General features: G+C 46.2%; 1 pseudogene across 1 annotated transcript in view; it reads right to left on the bottom strand.

The window, feature by feature from the left end:
- Positions 1-1,871: 1,871 nt before the first annotated feature.
- LOC308162488 (leucine-rich repeat and guanylate kinase domain-containing protein-like) overlaps positions 1,872-23,363 on the bottom strand; it is a 34,723-nt pseudogene continuing 13,231 nt past the window's right edge. The window contains exons 4-14 of the transcript in view: positions 18,883-18,991; positions 18,515-18,596; positions 18,060-18,184; positions 11,247-11,390; positions 10,304-10,384; positions 9,469-9,555; positions 6,544-6,650; positions 6,151-6,270; positions 5,025-5,121; positions 2,271-2,384; positions 1,872-2,081 (exon numbers count right to left, since the gene is read on the bottom strand). The product of the transcript in view is annotated as a leucine-rich repeat and guanylate kinase domain-containing protein-like (transcript). The remainder of the gene's footprint in view (positions 2,082-2,270; positions 2,385-5,024; positions 5,122-6,150; positions 6,271-6,543; positions 6,651-9,468; positions 9,556-10,303; positions 10,385-11,246; positions 11,391-18,059; positions 18,185-18,514; positions 18,597-18,882; positions 18,992-23,363) is intronic.

Here is a 23,363-nt window from a genome sequence, read left to right as displayed (position 1 = left end):
TGAGACCAATGGGTTTATTGTTACCATTTTAGATGGCACTTGTGACTTTATGTTAAACTGATGGTCTGTTTATTATTTTGACCACGGATATTTGGGTGGGTAGGGGAGGGTGGGGAGGGTTAGTGTAACATTAGGTTAGGTACATTGTGTGATCTGTTGGTCTGTGTAGCTAAAATAAACAGGATTTTGATGCTTTAAACTTATGTATATGTCTAATTCATTGATTCACTCGTATACCAAATACAGTTCACCTGAGTTTCAAATTTCAGTTCACCTGAGTTCACCTGCTAGTCCACTAGATACCTGCCGTTAGCTCATAACTGGCAGTTCTCCCACTTTGATAAGGATGTTCTTGGTGTTTTTCTGTTATTCTGTCAGAAACACATGTTAAATTCTCATGCAGTGGCTCACAAGACGTGTGAGTGTGTGTGTGTGTGTGTGTGTGTGTGTGTGTGTGTGTGTGTGTGTGTGTGTGCTTGTATGTGTGTGTGTCAGTGTGTATATAAGGAGGGGGACAGAGCCTCAAAGACCACATAATTTCAGAATGAGGGTGTCTGTGGCTCTGCTGGTGTTGCTGTTCTGCCTGTCTGGGGCATGGGCTCAGGGAGAGAGCGGAGGTGACCCCTCTGACCCCACCACCACCCGGACATCTGGGCTGAGCTACAGGCGCTTAGAAACATGATGTCAGCCATGGCGACCAGAGCGATGGCCAGCGAGGAGGAGCTGAGTGTCACCAAGACAGAACTGCTCCACAAGGTGGAGGCGCTGGAGAGAGAGAACGCAGGTAATGTCCAATACATAAAACATGAGTATTTATTCAGTGGAAGAATAGCATATATTGTTCTACTCATAATTCCAGCACCAGCAGCAGAACTGTCAGCCAATGGGGTCCAGAGGAGGAGGAGAAGCAGGAACAATATTTAGAGCAATGTTATGTTGGATTAATGAGAGCATATTTATTTGAACACGCTACATGTATGTGATGCGTCATTTAGTATTGTACCATTCTCCATTGATGACTCGTAGTATATTTCTTCATGTTATTTCCGCTAAAATAACAAAATGTAAATTATTCATCATCCAATCACATTTTATTTTAGCTATTTTTATTTCTTACCTTCCGTTAGCCTCTACAGTCCTCACTTGTTCTTACTGTTGGAATATCATCCTCCTTTCTTATGTTTATGTGTTTTGATTTTCTTCCTCTGTTCTGATCTATTCATCTGTACGGAGCCCCCCTGGGGTCATATGGTAGAAAAAAATTATTTGATGTGTGAATCCGTTCCCTCGGTTTAGTAATTTGTTCCCTCGGTTTAGTAATTCGTTCCCTCCGTTTAGTAATTAGTTCCCTCCGTTTAGTAATTCGTTAGGGTTCCATAACGTGTGCTCTCCCCTACATGGACATCACAGCATAGGACACCAAAGCTGTTGTAACTTTATAGGTTTCATGATTGACAGTTAAAATAGATTGATTAATATGTTACATGATTGTTAGAAGAGATTGATTAATATGTTACATAATTGATTGACAGTTAAGAGTTATTATTTATCGTTAAGATAGTTAAAAAGAAGTAGCCTACATTTCTGTCGTATTAGCTCAGAATGGGTAGAACAACAGGTTCTAGAATGTCTTGCAGCAAAACGTCATATGAGTTGACAGTTTGTTTTTTGAGAAATGCGAATTGTACATTGAATTGAAAGTGAACATCTAATAGCTTGTTTTATAGAAAAGAAAGTGATCAGAAGTGTCTGTCTGCAGAATCTGTATATAAAGAACCTTTCGCTTGATATCACCAGTCCTAGCCATCCTTTTCAGAAGGTAAAAATACTACAGAAGCTGTTGAGTTTGGGATTATCCAGAAGTGAGTAGCCTACGTACCACAGCCGATGACGTTGTCGAAGAAGCCCGGGCGCTCCCTGTTGACCCTGGCGTAGAGGCCTATGCGGGCCGCGACGCTGTCTATCTGGGCCTGGGTGTAGAGGCCCCGGCTCCGCAGGCGCTGGGCGTACTGCTCCTGGTCTGTGGGGATCAGGAGGACGTAGCACGGCTCAAAGTAGCTGTTCTTCAGACTGAACACACCCTGAGAGGACGCAGCACACACACACACACACACACACACACACACACACGCACACGCACGTTTAATACAACAAGAACTTTTCAACTTGGACATGGTGTTAGCTACTGGCCCTTTTCAGGTCAGGTCATGGCTCCACACATACACTTTGTGTGTGTGTGTGTGTGTGTGTGTGTGTGTGTGTGTGTGTACCTCCAGCTCCATGTGCACACAGCAGGCCAGGCCCTCCCTGGCCACCTCCTCTATGGCCTCACGAGACAGCCCGTACCAGTGTCCTCCATACTGCATGGTCTGGATGAACTTACCCTGAGAGAGAGAGAGAGAGAGAGAGAGAGAGAGAGAGAGAGAGAGAGAGAGAGAGAGAGAGAGAGAGAGAGAGAGAGAGAGAGAGAGGGGGGGGGACATGGGGAGAGAGGAAGAAGGAAGATCAGAGAAATAAATACCATGTGTTATGTTTGTTGTTTCCAGTATTCCTAACTAGGAATAAACAGGCAGGGGTTTCTTAACTGGCTTTTAATCACACGTTGCACATCCGTCTTCCAGACACTCTGTCGCTCTAACCCCGGTCCCCCGGTCCGGGTACAACAACATAGGGCGGAACCAATGTTATGTACTATAATAACAACACACCATGCTCTACCAACTGAGCCACAGAGGACCAGATAAGAGATAGAGAAAGCAGATTGTTGAAGATAACGGCTTGGCTTGGCGGTCCCTTCTGTGTGCATAATTTCAGAGAGTTATGAGTCACATTCATCTCTGTAACGGCCTTACTGTACACGACCCTTCGACCCACGACCCTTCGACCCAGCCTTAACACCGGGGCAACGTCCCTACCCGCGAGGTGAACTCCTGACCTCGCTGTCATTGCCAAGATCACTCTTCCTGCTACTTCACACGGCTGACCCTTGACCCCCCCTGCCTCCCTTACACCTGGGACAGCTTTGGCTCAGTTACAATCCATTACACTCCACTACGACCCTACGGACTGTGTAGCCGCTCGCTAGGTATGAGCTGAAGCTGCAGCGTAGCTGAATATAGGATACAGAGATACACTTAATTTCTATCTGAATATTCAGCAGCATAGCTGAATAGCATAGCTGAATATTCAGATAGAAATTAAGTGTATCTCTGTATCCTATACATGTGTTATGTATTATGCATACCGCCTATTCTAAGTCCCTGAACACGGCATACCGCATATTCTAAGTCCCTGAACACGGCATACTGTATCTTCTAAGTCCCTGAACATGGCATACCGCATATTCAGGGACTTAGCCCGTTCCCTCAGGAACTAACTGTGAAGCTACAGCTGTTTAGACTTCCGCCCCCCGTTTCACGGCAGTTCGGTTCTAAACCATTCAGCCTAGATTGCAAAGCAACACCCCCCCCCTAATCTTCCTTCTGTTTGCAGGCCAAGTTAAGTCACAATAAAACAACCACGAGCGTTACTGATTGAGGTTAATTGCTTCAAAGGGAATGTAGTTGGTGGGTAGAGCACTATGATTACAGGGTGAGAGTGCACATCTGGAGTATGTCTGAGCTGATAATATATTATGGTTTGGCACAGGACGAGGGGGGGGAGGGGCAGTCTGTAAACCTGAGACATTTCCTCTCTATCTACCATCTGAAGATGGTTCGGATCGCACATCAAAGGGTCTCCTCCCTCCTGCCAGACTCTCTGTAAGGCCCATAGCGCTGACATAATCACCTTCAGGAAAGTGACGGACCATGAGTTAAAAGAAGTCCACGCTGAGGGAGAGTCTGGAGCACCTTAGGCACCATGTGTAGAAGATCTAGAACTTCCATATAATTCTCTACCTTTGGAATTTCACAATGTGTGTATGCTTTGAAGGGTCTTATAGATGTGATATGTGTGTCGTTCACAAATGGCGCTTTTCCATTTACCAGACCGGTACGGCACGCATTTGTATCCTACCCGTACGGTACATTCAGAAACGCTTCTCCATCATACACAACAGACCCCAGAGTGAGCCGGGACAGTAATAGGAGTTATGTGTCATAAGAGCACTTACAGCTCAACGGGGGGGAAATGCGATAAGAATTATGTCAAAATGCAGCACTATCATGCACAGATCAGCCTTAAAACATGTAACGTTATATATACAGGAAAGGCTGTGCTTGACGCTTCCATTGGACTGACGCCGGGGCGCTCATACAATCTCTGCGTTCGTTGCAGAGGAACGACACGGCAAAACTAAATGTTGAAATAGCAGTAATACCACGTTCACTGATAAGGGATGGTAAGGGGGGTGGCAGTTTTAGAAGGGGGATGATGAAACGCGCTGGACTGTGGAACGGTCTAGCATAGGCACAGCACATCGCCATACAGCTCAACGGGGGGGAAATACGATAAGAAAAGTTCTATGATGCATTGAAATGACATTAAACTAAGATAATAAGATGGTTATCATAATTTTTCTAATGTTTATTAATAAGTAATTACAGAAAAAGTAAATGACATTTTCAGAGAGCGAAATCTGTTGTGGTATTTAAAAATGGCGGTTAGCGGTGAACTCTATGAACATGGGATGACGATGTTGTGACGATTTCCATTGACCCTCCATTGACCCCGCTGCACTTCAATCAAAAATGATGTGCAGCGTCACACGTCACACACAGCCTAGCACGGATAGTACCTTTCGCTCCTCGTCAGAAAGGGTAGCTAAAACCAGCACGGGTACTATGGCCTGGTACGGCGTGGTTGGCAGTGGAGAAAGCAAAACAAACCAGGCTCACACGGTTCGGTACGGTACGGTAGTGGAAAAGCGGCAAAACAAAACGACCCTGCGAGCACCACTTACGTGAACGGAGAGGTAATAATGCACAGTACAGATGTACCATAGCTGGATGTATAGGACTAATCTAAACTCTCCGTTATCGTAAGGATGACATTTGTTCGGTACGCCTTCTCATCAGACTGACCATGTGGACCCTGTTCTGAAAGTCTTCCTCGGCGACAAAATGGTAGTCACTCCCGTCCTCTTCCCCAAAGTAGGCTCCCCTGGTGGTATGACACGCTCTGTGTGGAAAGGACAAACGTACCACATAGATTTAACACACACGCAGACGCAGACGCAGACGCGCACACGCACACGCACACGCACACTAACACTCACACTCACACTCACACTCACACTCTCACTCACTCACACTCACACTCACACTCACACTGTCACTCACTCACACTGTCACTCACTCACACACTCACACTCACTCACTCACTCACTCACTCACTCACTCACTCACACTCACACTCACACTCACACTCACACTCACACTCACACTCACACTCACACTCACACTCACACTCACACACACACACACACACATACACACACACATACACACACACACACACACACACACGCACACTCCATAATTCAACTCAATTTATGAAGGGTAAGCATGCAAACTATTTTGAGCGTATCCTTTAGGGGGGGACGGGGGGTATCCCCTGTGGGTTGGGAATGCAGACAGGGGTCTCCATTAAAGCCAGTCAAGAGGTGAGAGCCAGGAAAGTGTCATCTCTAGCAGTGTGTTTGATTTCAGCACTACGGCATGTGCCCGGCTTCCACTTTATCGACTGTATGTATCCATCTCTCCTCTCCCATGAGAGGCCCACGTTAGTCCTGACTCAACATTACTCACGCGTTGGTTTCTGATGTGTTTACGTGGGAGGAACTGAACATCTGATTTAGAGAGACGCTAAAGCTAATAATAATTGATGTTTATTGGAGTGGAATGGAATGATTTTAGTACGCCTAAACGGCTAAAACCTAAGGCTTAAACGTTCAAGGTTGTTTATGAAGTTATAGCGCCTGGACAGATCCACAGATGGCTGTGTCATGCCGATAAGGGTTCCAGACATGTTGGAGACGTTTCCAGGCGTTGTGAGATCTGATCTGCAGTGAAAACAACCTGACACTTAACCGTTAATGTGACAACTCCTATCCTGTACAGTGTTAATAGGATTCACATTCTTGTGTCTGTTGCGTCCTTATGTTAGGACCGTATTCCAATGGGCACAGGCGGGCTCGGCCCAACTCACCCATAGGCGAAGAATTCACTGAACTCCAGGCAGAGTTTGTGGGCCAGCTCTCTCTTCCCGCACGCCTGGGGTCCCGTCAGAACCAGCATGGGGTAGGGAGAGTCCAGACTGAGCAGGGTGCTGAGGACCAACACAAGGAGGGAGATATGGCATGAGGGAGATACCATTTAGAGAGAAATAAGGCCAGACAATATTAACAGTCCTGTGAATTCCTGTCAAGATAAATAACTCACAAACCTATTTCAAATGTTTATTTCATTCCACAGACTCCCAAGGACAAAGTTGTTTTGGAACATTATGCTTTATTCATCATTTCCATCGTATCAATCTTTGATTGGCTGAGAGGTCTTGGGACGGACGGTGAGCCTGGTCCAATCGGTGGCCGGAGTTTACCTGTCGTAGATGACCTGAGGCTGCATCAGCTGGTACACCATGTGGGTCATGTGGTCTCGGGCTGCCACCACCTCCAGAGGGGGGTCGTACCTGTTGACAGCTGACACCTGGGGAACACAGGAGGGAGAAGATGGGAGATCTGTGGTGCGGCTGTGGCTCAGGAGGTAGAGCCGGCCTCTAATGATCGTGAGGTCGGCGGTTCGAACCCCGGCTGGCCACGTGTCGAGGTGTCCTTGGGCAAGACACTGAACCCCAAATTGCTCCACATGAGCGGGCCGGGGGCGCCTTGCATGGTAGCTTGCTGCCATTGGTGTGTGAATGGGTGAATGAGAGGCCATTGTAACACACTTAACTTCATATAAGTTAATATAAGTTCATATAAGTTCAGGAGCCCAAAACTATTACTTACTCCCAAGTCAGCATCCTCCAGCAAATTTCTTAGTTTACATGACCTTGAAACTAGCAAAAAGGACTCTGGTGGTTGAAGCTGTTATTTAGTTTGGAAACGTACACAACATCTAACATAGATTGTTCAGTGAGCCAGACAGCTGGGCAGCATCGCATCGAACGAATCGGGTGCTTTACCCGCAGCTGTGCGAACCTAACAGCGCGCATATAAATGATTCTAAAAGTGACTTCAAACAACTGCAACCAACAAAGTACTGTATATACATTTTGGGGGGTTTTGTAACAAAAGTAGCAGCCCTATAGAAAGCAATGAGAGGGCGCATGAGTCTCATGACTACTGTGAATGCTTTCTTAATTTTCAGATCGGTTCCACATGGAGGAGGATTGATGCCATCTGTCATTAGACAATTCACGTGCATACAACTAAGAATGGATAGCAAATATACAGTTAGGTCCAGAAGTATTTGGACAGTGACACAATTTCCATAATTTTGGCTGTCTATGCCACCACAAAGGATTTGAAATGAAACAATCGAGATGTAATTGAAGTGCAGACTTTCAGCTTTAACGCAAGGGGTTGAACAAAAATATTGTATGAAATGTTTAGGAATATTTTCAGGAGGTCAAAAGTAATTGGACAAATTTACATAATCATAAATAACATTTTCATTTTTAATACTTTGTCGAGAATCAATGACTGCCTGAAGTCTGGAACCCATGGACATCACCAAATGCTGGGTTTCCTCCTTTGTGATGCTTTGCCAGGCCTTTACTGCAGCTGTCTTCAGTTGTTGTTTGTTCGTGGGTCTTTTGCCCATTAGTTTTGTCTTCAGCAAGTGAAATGCATGCTTGATTGGGTTGAAATCAGGTGACTCTGGCCATTGCAGAATATTCCACTTCTTTGCCTCCTGGGTTAGGAGTTAGGACTCCTGGGTTGCTTACGCAGTATGTTTTGGGTCATTGTCCATCTGTATTGTGAAGCACCATCCAATCAACTTTGCTGAATTTGTCTGAATCTGAGCAGACAGAATATCCCTAAACACTTCAGAATTCATCTGTCTGCTTCTGTCTTCTGTCACATCATCAATAAACACTAGTGACCCAGTGCCATTGAAAGCCATGCATGCCCATGTCATCACACTGCCTCCACATTTTTTTACAGATGATGTGGTATGCGTCGGATCACGAGTCGTTTCAAGCCTTCTCCATACTTTTTTCTTCCCATCATTCTGGTACAGGTTGATCTTAGTTTCATCTGTCCAAAGAATGCTGTTCCAGAACAGGGCTTTTTTAGATGTTTTTTGGCAAAGTCTAATCTGGCCTTTCTATTCTTGAGGCTTATGAATGGCTTGCACCTTGTGGTGAACCCTCTGTATTTGTTTGTGTGAAGTCTTTCTTTTATGGTACACATGGATAATGATATGCCTACCTCCTGGAGACTGTTATTCACTTGGCTGGATGTTGTGAAGGGGTTTTTCTTTACCATGTAAAGGATCCTGTGATCCTCCACCACTCTTGTCTTCCAAGGACGTCCAGATGTTTTTGTGGTGCCGAGCTCACCAGTGTGTTCTTTTTCCCCCAGAATGTACCAAACAGTTAATTTGGCCACTATTAATGTTCCCGCTATCTCTCTGATGGATTTTCTTCTTTTTTTTGCAGCCTAAAGGCCAATGCACACGGCGTGCGATTTTGTCGCACGATAACATTTGAATCCCAATTCTTTGAATTATTTCAATTGGTGTGAATGGAGAATCGAATGTTGTCGTGCGATAAAATCGCATCGAACGCCGTGTGCATTGGCTCATTGAAAACAATGGAATCGAATTCGGCGGTGCGACAAAATCGGGGGCGTGTGCATTGGACTTAAGGATGGCCTGTTTCACTTGCATTGAGAGCTCCATTGACTGCATGTTGTGCGTATACAGCAACAGCTTCCAAATGCAAATGCCACACTTGGAATCAACTCAGACCTTTTACCTGCTTAATTGATAAAGAAATAATGAAGGAATAGCCCACACTGGCCCATGAAACAGCTTTTGAGTCAATTGTCCAATTACTTTTGGTCCCTTGAAAAAGAGGGAGCTACATATTAAAGAGCTGTAATTCCTAAACCCTTCCTTCAATTTGGATGTGAATACCCTTACCCTAAAGCTGAGAGTCTGCACTTTAAGCCCATATTCATTATATAACTGTAACTTGAAGATGTTTTGGTAAACAGTTAAAATAACACAAATTCAGTCTGTGTCCAAATATATATGGACCTAACTGTATGCCTATATTATAGCTGGTATACTAATGTGGACATGGCCAATTTCATGAACCTTCCTTCATAAAGGCACAGTATTCCTACATGTCCTAGAATGTGTTGCTACATACACCTCGACAAACGCCTCTATTGTTTCAAATAGAGTGGTGAGCATTCACAATCAATTTTACACACACACAGACACAGACACACAGACAGACAGACACACACACACACACACACACACACACACACACACACAGTGCACTTACCTTCTCCTCTGCTGTGACTTTCTTCTGGTCGAGGCCAGTCAGGTGTTGAAGGAGGAAGACCACAGAGAGTCTATAATCAGGCTGGTCCTGCCATGGAAATAACAATGGGGAAATTATGTAGATTCAGAACAGTATATTTAAAAGCATTATGTAGATCCAGTATAATGCTGGATAATACAGTATAATGCTTTTCAATATACTGTTCTGAATCTACATCATGCTTTCAATATACTGTTCTGAATCTACATAATGCTTTCAATATACTGTTCTGGATCTACATAATGCTTTTCAATATGTAGATCCAGTACAGTATATTGAAAGCATTATGTAGCATTATGTATATTGAAAGCATTATGTAGATCCAGAACAGTATATTGAAAAGCATTATGTAGATTCAGAACAGTATATTGAAAGCATTATGTAGATCTAGTACAGTATATTGAAAGCATTATGTAGATCTAGTACAGTATATTGAAAGCATTATGTAGATTCAGTACAGTATACAGAAAAGCATTATGTAGATCTAGTACAGTATGTTGAAAGCATTATGTAGATTCAGAACAGTATATTGAAAAGCATTATGTAGATCCACAACAGTATATTGAAAGCATTATGTAGATTCAGAACAGTATATTGAAAGCATTATGTAGATCTAGAACAGTATATTGAAAGCATTATGTAGATTCAGAACAGTATATTGAAAGCATTATGTAGATCTAGAACAGTATATTGAAAGCATTATGTAGATCCAGTACAGTATATTGCTGGTATCGTGCTGTTGTGTGTTGTACTGAGTGACACCAATGCGTGGGTGTGTTACGTTGCTGTACCATACCTGCACCAGGTTTCTCTGCAGATTGAGCTCTCGTAGTAGGACCAGGTCATGGATGTGTTTGGCCTCCTTGATCTCACTGATCTGAAACCGTTTTTTTTTTTATTGATTGAGAACTTTATTAGAAGATTTGCAGAAGTAGGTACATGAAAGTACATATTACATACAAGGTCAACTAACAGGATAAAAACCCAAGAAAGCCACTGGCTTATTTCAATTGGGGTCCTTGATTCTCAATTCATCGTTACATGTAAGACAGACAAAAAACTAGTACTATCTACAAGATAATACAGACAAATAACTAGTACTATCTACAAGATAAACATACATCCAACATGGGAAGAACAATACAACAAAACATAAGGTATGTACAGCGGGTAGGACAGGTGGGGACATACACCACAGGTGGGGGCGGGGGACAAAACACAAAGTATGTACAGTGTCAGTAGTCTCCATTCAGGTCATCGTCAAGTTGAGGATTGGGGGATGGGGGGGGTTGCCCATTGTTCCACGGTTTCGGTAGAGAGTCTCCGGGTGGTGGGGGAGGGGGGGTCGTCGCCGGGTGGGGGAGGGAGGGGGGAGGGGGGGTCGTCGCCGGGTGGGGGAGGGAGGGGGGAGGGGGGGTCGTCGCCGGGTGGGGGAGGGAGGGGGGAGGGGGGGTCGTCGCCGGGTGGGGGAGGGGGACGTCGTTGATGGTGTTTCTACCGGCCGAGAGCTGCCTCCAGGTGGATTGGGTATAGAGAAGAAACGTCATCGTGAAATACAACATTACTTCTTACTAAACCCACCGTTCATGCAAAAATATACTGGATTCATTCACAGAATGAACAGATGGGATCTGTCTACAGTAGCATCATAAGGCATGCCACTCCTGGTGTCCAGCTGTGTTCAGTGATCCTGACAGAGGCGGTGGAATGTCCACCCTGAACCCTGGGCTGTGATTTACCGCGTTGCTCTCCAGGTTGATGGATCCCAGAAGATGGAGGTCCTAAAGGCCTGAGAGACTCTGGATCCGGTTCAGGGACAGATCCAGAACCTGCAGGGTCCTGAGGGTCTCTAGGTTCTCAATCTTCTCAATCTGATTCCCCATCTGAAATATGAAGATATGAAAATAATATGTGTATCTACACTATATGCACAAAAGTATGTGGACACAATTATCGTCTGGGGCTGTTTTCATGGTTTGAGCTAGGCCCCTTAGTTCCAGTGAAGGGAAATCGTAATGCTACAGCATACAATGCGGTTCTAGAGAATTGTATGCTTCCAACTTTGTGGCAACAGTTTGGGGAAGGCCCTTTCCAGTTTCAGCATGACAATGCCCCCCAAAGTGAGGTCCCTAATGACATGGTTTGCCGAGTTTGGTCTGGGAGAACTTGACTGGCCTGCACACAGAGTTCTGACCTCAACCCCATCAAACACCTTTGGGATGAATTGGAAAGCCGACTGCGAGCCAGTCCTTCTCGCCCAACATCAGTGCCCGACCTCGGAGCAAACCAATATTCTACCAATACGCAACCATATTCTAAAATCTAGTAGAAAGTCTTCCCAGAACAGTGGAAGCTGTTATAGCAGCAAAGGTGGGATCAACTCCATATTAATGCCCATGGTTTTGGAATGATAAGTTCAACAAGCACATATGGGTGTGATGTTCGGGTGTCCCAATACTTTTGTCCATATGGTGTTTAAACACATACGCACACGCACACACATGACTTGAGGGTGGCAGAGAGTGTGGATATCATAAAAAAAAGAAAAAAAGAAAAAAGAAAAAGAAAGCTTAAAACATATTTTTAGGCCTGGCTTTTATCTAGTGTTTATCTCAACTTGCACTTTTATTCTTATTTCTTATCTCCTACTTCTTGTTTTATTCCTTCATTCCAAGTTTCATTGATTGATTGGTTGATTGATTGATTGATAGAGGCACCGCCTGGATAATCAAAGTTTACAGCGTATTTCCCCTCCCCATCTGGAGAGACTCTAAACTTTCCCTCAGACGCTGTGATGTGATTGGCAGGCTGGCACCTCTCAGGTACGTCTGACAGGTGAGGAGTGACAGGTGAACAGCTGGCGAGACGTGGGCACAGCATGGCACGGCGCGCCGACGCGCTAAAGAGCAGAACCAGCCTCTCTCACCAGACCCAGGCATCTCATCTATCCCCCTCTCCTTCTCCGTGTGTACACATCCAGCCTCCCCCCTACGCAGGCTGTCATCCATCCAGGCCCCCGGCCCCCCGGCCCTCTCACCCTGCCCTCCCCCCCCCGGCGGCCTGCCTAGCAGAGGGCTACCATCAGCGGGGAGCGGTGACCGCGCTGTGGGCACCTGGACGCTACGGGGTCCCGGGTGTGACGGGCTGAGAGAGGCGCCGCTGACAGGAGCACGCTGGTAGGGGGGGAGACTGGGGGGGAGACGGGGGGAGAGAGGGGAGAGAGGGGGAGAGAGGGGGAGAGAGGGGGAGAGGGGTCGTCTGACAGGGAGGCGATGGAGAGATGATGTATGTGCATGCATGTGTGTGTGCGTATGTGTGTGTGCGCGTGTGCGTGCGTGTGCGTGTGCGTGTGCGTGTACATGTGCGTGTGTGTGTGTGTGTGCGTGTGTTTGTGTGCGTGTGCGTGTGTGTGTGCGTATGCGGCTTGAACAGGGTCCAGCCTCACTCACGCTGGCAGCTGGTCCCAGAGGGGTGGGAGTGGACAGACAGGGAGGACGGAGGACGCGGGGCCGCGCTGACAATGAGGAATCACTTTGATAAAGGACAACTCTACCAGCCGTCAGAGAGAGAGAGAGAGAGAGAGAGAGAGGGGGGAGAGAGAGAGAGAGGGGAGAGGAGGGTCCGGAGGCCCACTGGTGGGCCATATGGTGGCTCCCACACATGTTCATGTTTAAGACCCTTAAGGTCTTAAAAAAAAAAACTGGAAGCTGAACTACGGATTAAATGTGAACCTGGAGAGAGAGAGGGGGGGGAGGGGGGAGAAAACCCCCCTGCAGAAATCCCCCTAACGAAGAAAAACATGCTGAAATTATTGTGCGAACGGATAGCCGAAAATATATTGAGGGAAATAAGCTCCTAAAAAAGTGATGACATGGACGCCAGGTGTTGGAGGGAATACACCAATGTAAATAGCCTTGGAAAACAAAACGTTGACAGGAAAATACATGGAAGCTAGATGTGTCTGCTGGTTATACAGTCCCCTGTGTAAGTGATGTCACCGTAATGCGTTGTTTCTTCTTTTGACTCTACATTCCAAAGATTTGGATTTTAAATGTGGTGGTCTAGTGCAGTGGTTCCCAACCGGGGGTACGCGGACCCCTAGGGGTACGTGAGGGGATTGCAGGGGGTACGTGGAAAGATTTGGAATTATAATTTATTTCCCTTTCCCAAAAAATAATTAAATATAGTCGTTTCATAAACCTGTTGTTAAAATGGTACGCTGCAACTTAAGTTCCTCCCCGACAGGTAATGACTGTAACACAAGCGGTAGTCACGTCACATTTAAATCACGTCCATTTACGTTCATTTACACGCGCACGTCAGCTAGGCCTGTCAGTATACCGCAAAGATGGACAGATGGCTAAAACGACCAGCTACAGTAACGGTCAGATCAGAGGCAGATCAGACGGTCAGATCAGAGGAAGATCAGACGGTCAGATCAGAGAAAAAAAGGACCCCGCTATTATTTGGAAACATATGTTTTGTGGGGATTTACATGTACATCGGCTGATCCACCACAGCCACAGTGCTTTTTCTGCGGCGAAGTCCTGGCTAATAATTCAATGAAGCCAGCCCATTTACAGCGACACCAGAGCACCAAACACCTAGCAACTGTTGGTAAAACTGACGACTTTTTCAAGCGAAAACTGTCAGAGTTCAAGTCAAGTCAGGCTACACTGAAAAAAGCGGCAAGTGTGTCAAGCAAAGCACTGGAGGCGTCCTATGCTGTTTCATTACTAGTGGCTAAGTCAAAAACCCCACATTCAATCGCCGAAGATCTGATTTTGCCTGCCGCTATGATTTTGGCTCAAACTATGCTGGACAAGAAAGCAGCTGACACGCTCAAGTTGGTAGCATTATCTAACAATACCGTCTCCCGTCGGATTGATGATATGTCCATAAATATTGTCGGACAAGTGGTGGATAAAATGAAGCAAGCCGGTCAGTTCGCTTTGCAATTAGATGAAATGACCGACGTTAGTGGGGAGGCTCAGCTGCTGGCTTTTGTGCGTTATAAAGAAGAGTCGGACATAAATGAGCATATCTTGTTTTGCAAGACGCTGCCAGGAAAGACAACTGGCGAGGAAATATTTCTGATTAAGACAACGATCTGGAGTATTTCTTCAAAGACAACGATCTGGAGTGGAAATCCTGCAGTCACATCTGTACCGATGGAGCGGCAGCAATGACGGGTAAGGTGCGTGGGCTGCTTGGGCGTGTGATGAAGGTGAACCCCGAAATTACCGTAAGTGGATGCACTGTATTATTCACCGGGAGGCACTCGCCAGCAAAAGGATGAGCCCCGAGTTAAGTGCAGTTATGGATGACGCAGTTAAGGTGATTAACTTCATTCAGTCCCGGCCAATGAACCACAGACTGTTTCAAACTCTTTGTCATGGCAGCGGGTCAGAGCATGAGCAGCTACTGCTTCACACAGACGTTCGCTGGCTGTCTCGTGGCAAAACGCTGCTGCGGCTCTATGAATTGCGCATCGAGGTGTTTGCTTTCCTGACAGAAAACGACCACACTCTTGCAGCCCTGTTTGAGGATGCAGTGTGGGTTGCGCAGCTGGCATATCTTGCTGATGTCTTCACTAAGCTGAATGAGCTCAACCTTTCACTTCAGGGCAAGTACTCACACATCCTTAACATGTATGACAAAGTGAATGGATTCATAAAGAAGGTTAAATTATGGGAGAGGAAATGTAAGGATGGAGATGTGAGCTGTTTCCCACTGCTTGATGGCCATCTCGCCACCACTGATGCTGACAGAGGTCCTGTGGTGAAAATAGTTAAAGCACATCTGTCCAAACTTGACACTGACTTCAACCAGTACTTTCATGACATTGAAACAAAGTCAGAAAAACTGGACTGGGTGAGGAACCCCTCAGAGTGAATGACAGGAGCAGCAGCAGCCTTCCTGCAAGCCTGCAGGAAAATCTGATGGACATGTCCTCTGATCGTGGGTTGAAGATGGCACATGCTGACAAGTCATTGACAGAGTTTTGGTGTGATGTTGAAAAGGAATATCCAGTGCTGGGAAAGTGTGCATTGAATGAACTTTTGCCTTTTGGATCTACATATATGTGTGAAGTGACCTTCTCAGCTTTGACCCACATCAAAACCAAGCCAAGGAACAGACTGAGTGTGGAGAGCAGCCTGGTGACTGCTGTTGCCACACTGCCTCCAGAACTGTCAAAGCTTATAAAAGAGAAGCAACCTCAAGTGTCTCATTAAAGCTCAACTGATGAAAAAAAGAATTGCAACTGCTACTGGGTGAGTCTATTTTTCACAATGGTGTAAATATCTATGTATTAAAGGGGAGTGGTTCAAATGATTTCATTAATAATCAGTAGAGTTAGATAAGAAGTTTAAGTGTGTGTGTGTGTGTGTGATAAGTTTTATCCTGTCTCATCTTGTCTGTTTCCTCTCCCCATCAGTCAAGACTCTGGGATGAGAAAATTATGACATCACTGCACCTCAGACAGAAGCCAAAGAGGAGCAGGAGAAAGGGAAAAGAAACAGATATCAAATCAAATTCATTATTATTTATTATTTATTTTTCTATTTTCAGTGAGTGTGTGGGCATGTGGTAACAATTAACCATTGAGGTGGCCAGGTGGCACATGTATTGGCCAATTAGCTCATGTAGTCTAATTTTGAATGGCAATGTTTTGAAATGGCAAACATGTGACTTTATGTCAGATTGTTGTGTGCAGAAAACCGTGTTCAGTGCATTTAAAAAGTGCCATTTTGAATAGCAAAATGTGTGTAAAGCAGAAAATGTGTTTAGAGTTTTGGAGACATGAGAAGAGGTTTTGCTCTCTGTGTGTCAGTAATAAATGTTATATTTGCAAGTTAGAGTTTAATTGATTTTTTTGGGAAATAATCAACACGCATGAGTGAGGGGGTACTTCTGGCATGGCAAAACAGCTCAAGGGGTACACAAGACAAAAAAGGTTGGGAACCACTGGTCTAGTGGATAGTGAGTTGGACTTGTGATCGGACGGTTGTGAGTTCAAATCCCGCCTGAAACCACACCACTACTAGTGTGCCCTTGAGTAAGGCACTTAGCCCTCAGTTACTCCAGGGGGAATGTCCCTGTAATTCGTAATTGTAAATCGCTTTGGATTAAAAGCGTCTGCTAAATGGCAAAATTATTATTAATTAATTATTAAATCAAACCATACGATTAGGTAAAGGGTAGACATTTAAAAAAATACCTTAATAAAACCTTAAACCTACCAAAACCAGCAGTTTGGAACATAATTAAAAGGAAATAAACCATGGGGGGTGGGGGGGAGTTGTTGACGGGTCAAGTCAGTCTCCAGATTTAAATCCTATTGAACATGTAGTTTCATGTTTCATTTGGTGAAGAGGAGATTTGAGGCAAAACGTCTTCAATACTAACAGCAACTGAAGGTGGCTGCAGTACAGGCCTGGCAGAGCATCACCAGAGGAGCATCTGCTAGGTTCAATCAGTCACAGACTCCATGCAGGGATGATTGTCAACCAAATACTCAAAATTACTGCTTCATTTAGACATTTTGATCAATCTGTATCATCACTTTTGGGTACCCTGAAAAGGGGGACTATGCCTAAAAAGAGTTGTTGATGTGGCATACATTGAAATCTGAAAATTAAAAATAACAAAATAAATAAAAAAGACATGCTTATTTGAATATTGGTACACCTCAAACCAAATAGCAGAGAAGCGCGCTCTGAATCAGAACAAACGCAAAACAGCTGCTAGTAGGCTAGCGCGATCTAACTGCATGTTTAGCACATCACAAAATGCTGATAGAAGATCAACATGCTAAAAACACTTAATTAACTACACATAATTAGACAGTCCTTGTTTTGAACACGTCTTAAAACGTACGTTTGTTTGCAAGCTATGTATCACTTACCCAGTAGCCTATAGCAGACGAGACAGTGAATCCAATTCACAAATTATAACTAAGTATTTAGTGATCCTAAAACTGTTGTTTGTTATATCAAGTGGGCTCTTCAACACTTCAATTTTCACAATATGCAAAAAACACATGGAAAACACATTTAAATTAAAAAACAAAATAAAAAACAAGATTTCTCATTTGCGAGACTTGAGAATTGCCGACATGCGGCCCTTTTCACCAGACCGTGTCACATATTGAATCAATATCATTGCACACGATGGGAACACAATTGTTTAAAAGGTAAATTGTTTAGGTGACACATTGCCCACTCTTGCCAACTGTATCTCATATCCCAACAGTCAAGACGTGATGTTAGAATTATAAGGTTCTATCTCAATTTTGGGTCAGAATTTTGTTTTTTACATAATCTGATCCATTAGGTGTTTATTAATGCCTGTGTGGTGTTATTTTTTTAAAATGTTGACATTTTTGAGTTAGTAATTAATAAAATACAAAGGTTCCATCTCACAAAACATAATGGAATGTAAAAACGTTGACGCTCAATATCTCTGAACTGCCCTAAACGGAAATAGAACCTTATAATTCTAAGCTCACGAAGAGGCAGATACAGTACAGTAGAGTCAGGAGGACGTACCAGACAGCGGTGTTTGAGTGGCAGGTTGTCCAGGCCGTTGATGCGGGAGATCTTGTTGTGCGCCAGGCTGAGATGGGTGAGGCTGCCACACTGCTCCAGACCGCTGATCTTGCTGAAATAGTTGTCTGCCAGCAAGGCCACACGTTAAGAACCATCCAACAGGGAAGTGTCCTGAGAGATAACCACTCCACAATGGGAGGTTCGCTTTCAATGATAAGGGAATTGAATTTAGTGTGCACTGTGTTTATGTTTGTTTGCGTGTGTGTTTGCGTGTGTGTGTGTGTGTGTGTGTGTGTGTGTGTGTGTGCGCGTGCGTGCAAGTGTATATGTGTGTGTGTGTGCGTGTGTGTGTGCGTGTGTGTGTGTGTGTGTGTGCGCGTGTGTACATGTGTGTGCGTGTGCGTGTGTGTGTGTGTGTGTGTGTGTGTGTATTCCAATGCTTTTTAAAAGGATACAGTCCAGCTTCAGTTTACTCAAAGACGAATAGGCTGCCAAATCCTTCATCACTGACAGCCGGTTGTGAGAGAAGTTGACCTCCTGCAGAAACACAATGCCTGAACCATGACCTATGACCTCCTATCACAGCAGCACCACCTGCCAAAGTGGCATCATATCACACACTCTACGTAAAGTATTTAACCTAATTGCTGTGAAGTACCATACGTTCATCCTCATTCAAGATCAGGCAATACTGAGTTAGCATACTGCTGACACCACAGATGGCCTATGGAAATCTGCGGCTAGGCTAGGTCTATCTTCTGGGACGGGAAACCCCAAGCCACTCATCAAAGCTTTGCCTTATCCTGTCTGCTGAAGGTCCCACCTTGAGATTCTTGGGCGGCTGGAATCCAAAGAAGTTGGAGAGTTCGTTGTGCGAGGCGTCGAGGATGATGAGGTAGGGCAGGAGTAGCCAACACGGTGCCCGCGGGCACCTGGACGCCCGCAGAGACCACGCGAGTCGCCCGTAGGGCAAGTTCTAAAAGTAGCACTATTTACCATGAAGGTCCCTTTAAAACACGGGTCTCCAACACGTCGCTCGCGAGCTACCGGTAAAAAAGATGCAGCCTTCCCCCCAAAAAATCACCCTGGAAACCTTTTCCAATTTCAATCCCTTACTAATGTCCCACCCCCTCCAACACAAACAAATTATATCAGCTGTCAATAAAAAAAAAGTGTGTGCACGCGAGACGCAAGAGTTTTTGCAGGGTGAGATGTCTGCAGATGAAAGTAAGCAAGTTAAGATTTATGAAACACAGGATAAGATGTAAATTCCTTTGTGCAGGTACGTACGTGAGAGTGTGTGTGTGTGTGTGCGTGTGTGTCGTCTTGATGGTGAGTGATTCATGCGGGGGGGGGGGGGGGGGGGGGCTGGGATTAGGTTTAATTTCGGACGCATCATCAGTAGTGTTCCTCCAGGTCATGGGGTGTTTCGGCCATCACACTATACACCCTCGCCAGAGGTGGCCAGCTCAGGGGGATCAGCCCCGAACTTGCGTCAATCCTAATTCGTCATGAGAATGGCAAGGCATGAGACTATGCAAGGCAGGGGCGTCCTTTTCCCTGAGTCAGGCCTAAGCTGACCGCATACCTTCTGGTTGGCTACTTCGGGGCCCAGCAGGGATCTTTCCTTCTCATAAAAAGCCACTGGCTGCTTCTTTCGGCTGCTTCCGATGCAGCTTTGACGGCTGAACGCAGGCTTTGGCCTCTGATTCCCAGGTCTGTAAACAATCTGGTGGTAGATCTTGCCACAAACCCTCTGCACCCCACTTCCACTGGGCGGACTTCAGTGTTCCAGCCGCGGTGTTGTGCTTCGGCGGCGAGCTCAGCATAGCGTAGATGTTTCCGCTCGTAAGCTTCATCCACTGCGTCCTCCCAGGGTACGGTTAGTTCAATGATGTACACCTTTTTTGGAGAAGGGGACCAGAGAACCAAGTCAGGTCTCAGGGTGGTTATGGCGATCTCTTTAGGAAACACAAGCTGTCGTCCAATATCAGTCAGCATCTTCCAGTCGCGGGCCAACCGTAGCTGGCCTCGCTCAGATGGTGTCGAGCTGCTCCTGGTAACCTTTGCCCCCTCACGGACAAAGGTAATTGCCTGTTGGTGGTTGGATGCTGATGGCGGTAGGGAGTTGGTGGCAGCTCGTTTGTCCTCCAGGGTGGATGCAAAGATCTTCAGGACTTGGTTGTGACGCCACGTGTAGCGTCCTTGGGCGAGACTAGTTTTGCACCCTGAAAGAATGTGCCTGAGGGTGGCTGGCGTGGAACAAAGGGCACACCCCGGGTCTTCACCATACCACGTGCCAAGGTTAACTGGTGTTGGAAGGACGTCGTAGGTAGCTCTGATAATAAAGCTCAACTGCCTCGCTTCCATGGCCCACATGTCCTTCCAGCTAATCTTCCTCCTCTCCACACTGTCCCATCGCGTCCACTGTCCCTGCTTGGCAAGAGAGACTGCCTTGGCCCATCTTCCAGCCTCCTCCTGATGGCGTACTTCCTCCACCACCATCTTCCTCCGTTCTGGTGCTGTGGCCTTACTCCAAGCAGGGCGAGCAGCTGTTAGCCCGAAGCCTCCTCTTCCCTGCTGAACATACCCCACAATATCAGCATGTTTGAGGGCTGCTGTTGCTTCCTCCACCGCTTTGGCTGGTGTCCATTTGCGCCCGGTTGTCAAGGTTGGTGCGTTGTTGCTCACCACTAAATCTCTGGATTCATTCAGTGTCATCTGGAGTCTTGTTTTTGCACACTTGAACTCCTCTGTGAGACTGGTGAGGGGCAGCTTGAGGATGCTATCTCCGTAGAGACCTATCGTGGTAAGGCATCGTGGAATTCCGAGCCATTTCTTGATGTAGCCTGTGACTCCTCTTTCCAACTTCTCTACGGTTGAGATTGGGACCTCATACACTGCGAGGGGCCACAGCATCCGTGGTAGGAGTCCAAACTGCAGGCACCAAGCCTTTAACTTTCCAGGTAGCTGTGTTTTATCGATGGACTGCAGGCCACTGCTGATATCTTTGCGCAGTTGTAGAACCTGGTCTTTGTCCTTCAGGCTTGCATCATACCACCTGCCAAGGCTTTTTACAGGTTGCTCAGACACTGTTGGGATTGGATCATCGCCGATGAAGAATTTCAGGTCAGAGAGCACTCCCTTCACAATTGAGATGCTTCGTGACTTGGATGGTTTGATCTTCATACGGGCCCAACTGATGTTCTCTTCCAGTTTTCTGAGCAGCCTCCTGGTGCATGGGACGGTGGTGGTCAACGTTGTAATGTCGTCCATGTAAGCTCTGAGCGGAGGGAGACGCTGACCAGAGTCAACTCGCTGTCCGCCTACAACCCATTTTGAGGCTCGGATGATGACTTCCATTGCCATCACAAATGCCAGGGGTGAAATAGTGCATCCCGCCATGATGCCTACTTCCAGGCACTGCCAAGAGGTGGTAAAGTCAGAGGTGGTAAAGCAGAACTGCATGTCTTGGAAGTAGGATTTAACCAGGGCTGTGATGGTGTCCGGTATGTGGAAGAAGTCGAAGGCAGACCACAGGAGTTCGTGGGGCACAGAGCCAAAGGCATTGGCAAGGTCCAGAAAGACGACGTGAATGTCCCGTCTCTCCACCTTTGCCGTTTGGATCTGGTGCCAGATCATGCTGAAATGTTCTGAGCACCCCGAGAATCCTGATATTCCTGCTTTCTGTACAGATGTGTCGATGTATTTGTTTCTTCTCAGATACTCGGCCATCCTCTGTGCAATGACACTAAAGAAGATTTTGCCCTCAACGTTTAGCAGGGAGATTGGACGGAATTGGCTGATGTTGACTGCATCCTTCTCCTTTGGGATGAGGACTCCTCCTGCCCTGCGCCACGCTTTAGGTATTATCTTCTTCTGCCATGCTGTTCTCATGAGCCTCCAGAGAAACCTCAGGACATCTGATGCGTTCTTATACACCTTGTATGGGACTCCGTTTGGCCCCGGGGCTGATGCCGTTCTTGCTCGACGCACTGTGTTTTCCACCTCTTTCCAGGTTGGAGGGCTGATCAGCATGTGGTGTTCAGGGGGGTCGATTGGTGGGATATCAGAGGGAATGGTCAGATGTTCATGCCGCATTGGGTCAGAGTGTGTTTCTTTCAGGTGATTTTCCAGGTCTGTCTTTGTTGTTTTAAGAGCTCCACTTTTTTCCTTTGTGAAGATACTTTTAAGGAACTTGAAGGGATCCTTATAGAACCGTGTTCTAGCTTGTTCTTTCTTCCTTCTACGTTTCCGGAGGTTCTCTGCTCTACGGAGGGATGCCAGCCGTGATTTGATGTCGACTTGAAGTGCGTTTATGCCTTCCCTTTCCACTCCAGAGGCTTTTTTCCACCGTTTCCTAAGTTGTCTTCTTTCTAGGACGAGGCGCTGGATCTCCTGTTGCCTCCTGGAAACGGGTGCAGTTGGAACATCTTTCCCGCCTTTCCTTTCTTGCACTCCAAAGCGTTCTGCCCCATACTGGTAGATGATATCCCCCATTCTCTCCAACTTCTTTTCCACTGTCCCTTTAAGTTGCTCAAGAGACAGGGTCAGGTCAGTATTGATAGTTTCCCACAGCTTCTTATCACCGGCACCAGGCCACTTCACATGCAGTCTATGCCCTGCTAGTCTCTTTTCGGCTACAGGTCTAGGGGGTTGGGTCGGTTCTACCACTGTTGTTATCCCCTCTGTGTTTGCTTCCTCCACGACAGTGGTACTGATGTACTGCAAGCTATGGTTTGCGTCCAGTTGCTGTACTTCATTCGACTTATTCGATTCCTTTCGCAGAAAGTAACCAACGCGAGGCCTCTGTCTCTCCTCTGTCAAACACTTCATCTTTCCTTGGTGAATTCTCAACCCCCGGTAGGATGTATTCTTCCTCCAACCACAGGGACATATCTGCTGTTCGTGGCCCGTTGACGTGGCTGTAGCTGGGGCAACTGTTGTGGCACTCTCTTGCACTGTGCTCCCGATACTCATAGTCGTTTCCAGTCCAGGGTCTGTTACCATAAAGTCAGCCGATGAGTCATCTTCCGCCCCCGCTCTCGCAGACTCTAGGGGTGTTCTCTTTTGTTGTCTTTTCGTAGCTATAGCGGGTGAATCCAACATGTCAAAGACATGGGAAACTACAAGCATGGGAAGCTAGCCCATGCCCGTCCCAGTGGGGTCTATTCCCTCCCGTCAGCTGTCTCTCCATGCCGCCACAAGGACTTTCCCCTGTCGTCAGCTGATCTTTCTCAGCGGTCACTGGACTCAGTGCCCAGTTACTCAGATTTATGAAACACAGGATAAGATGTAAATTCC

Source organism: Nansenia antarctica (genome assembly GCF_963989245.1).
Source record: "Nansenia antarctica genome assembly, chromosome: 7".
In the NCBI taxonomy this organism is placed as follows: Eukaryota; Metazoa; Chordata; class Actinopteri; order Argentiniformes; family Microstomatidae; genus Nansenia; species Nansenia antarctica.
The sequence above is the reverse complement of the archived record's forward strand: the minus strand, read 5'-3'. Positions and strand labels throughout refer to the sequence as shown.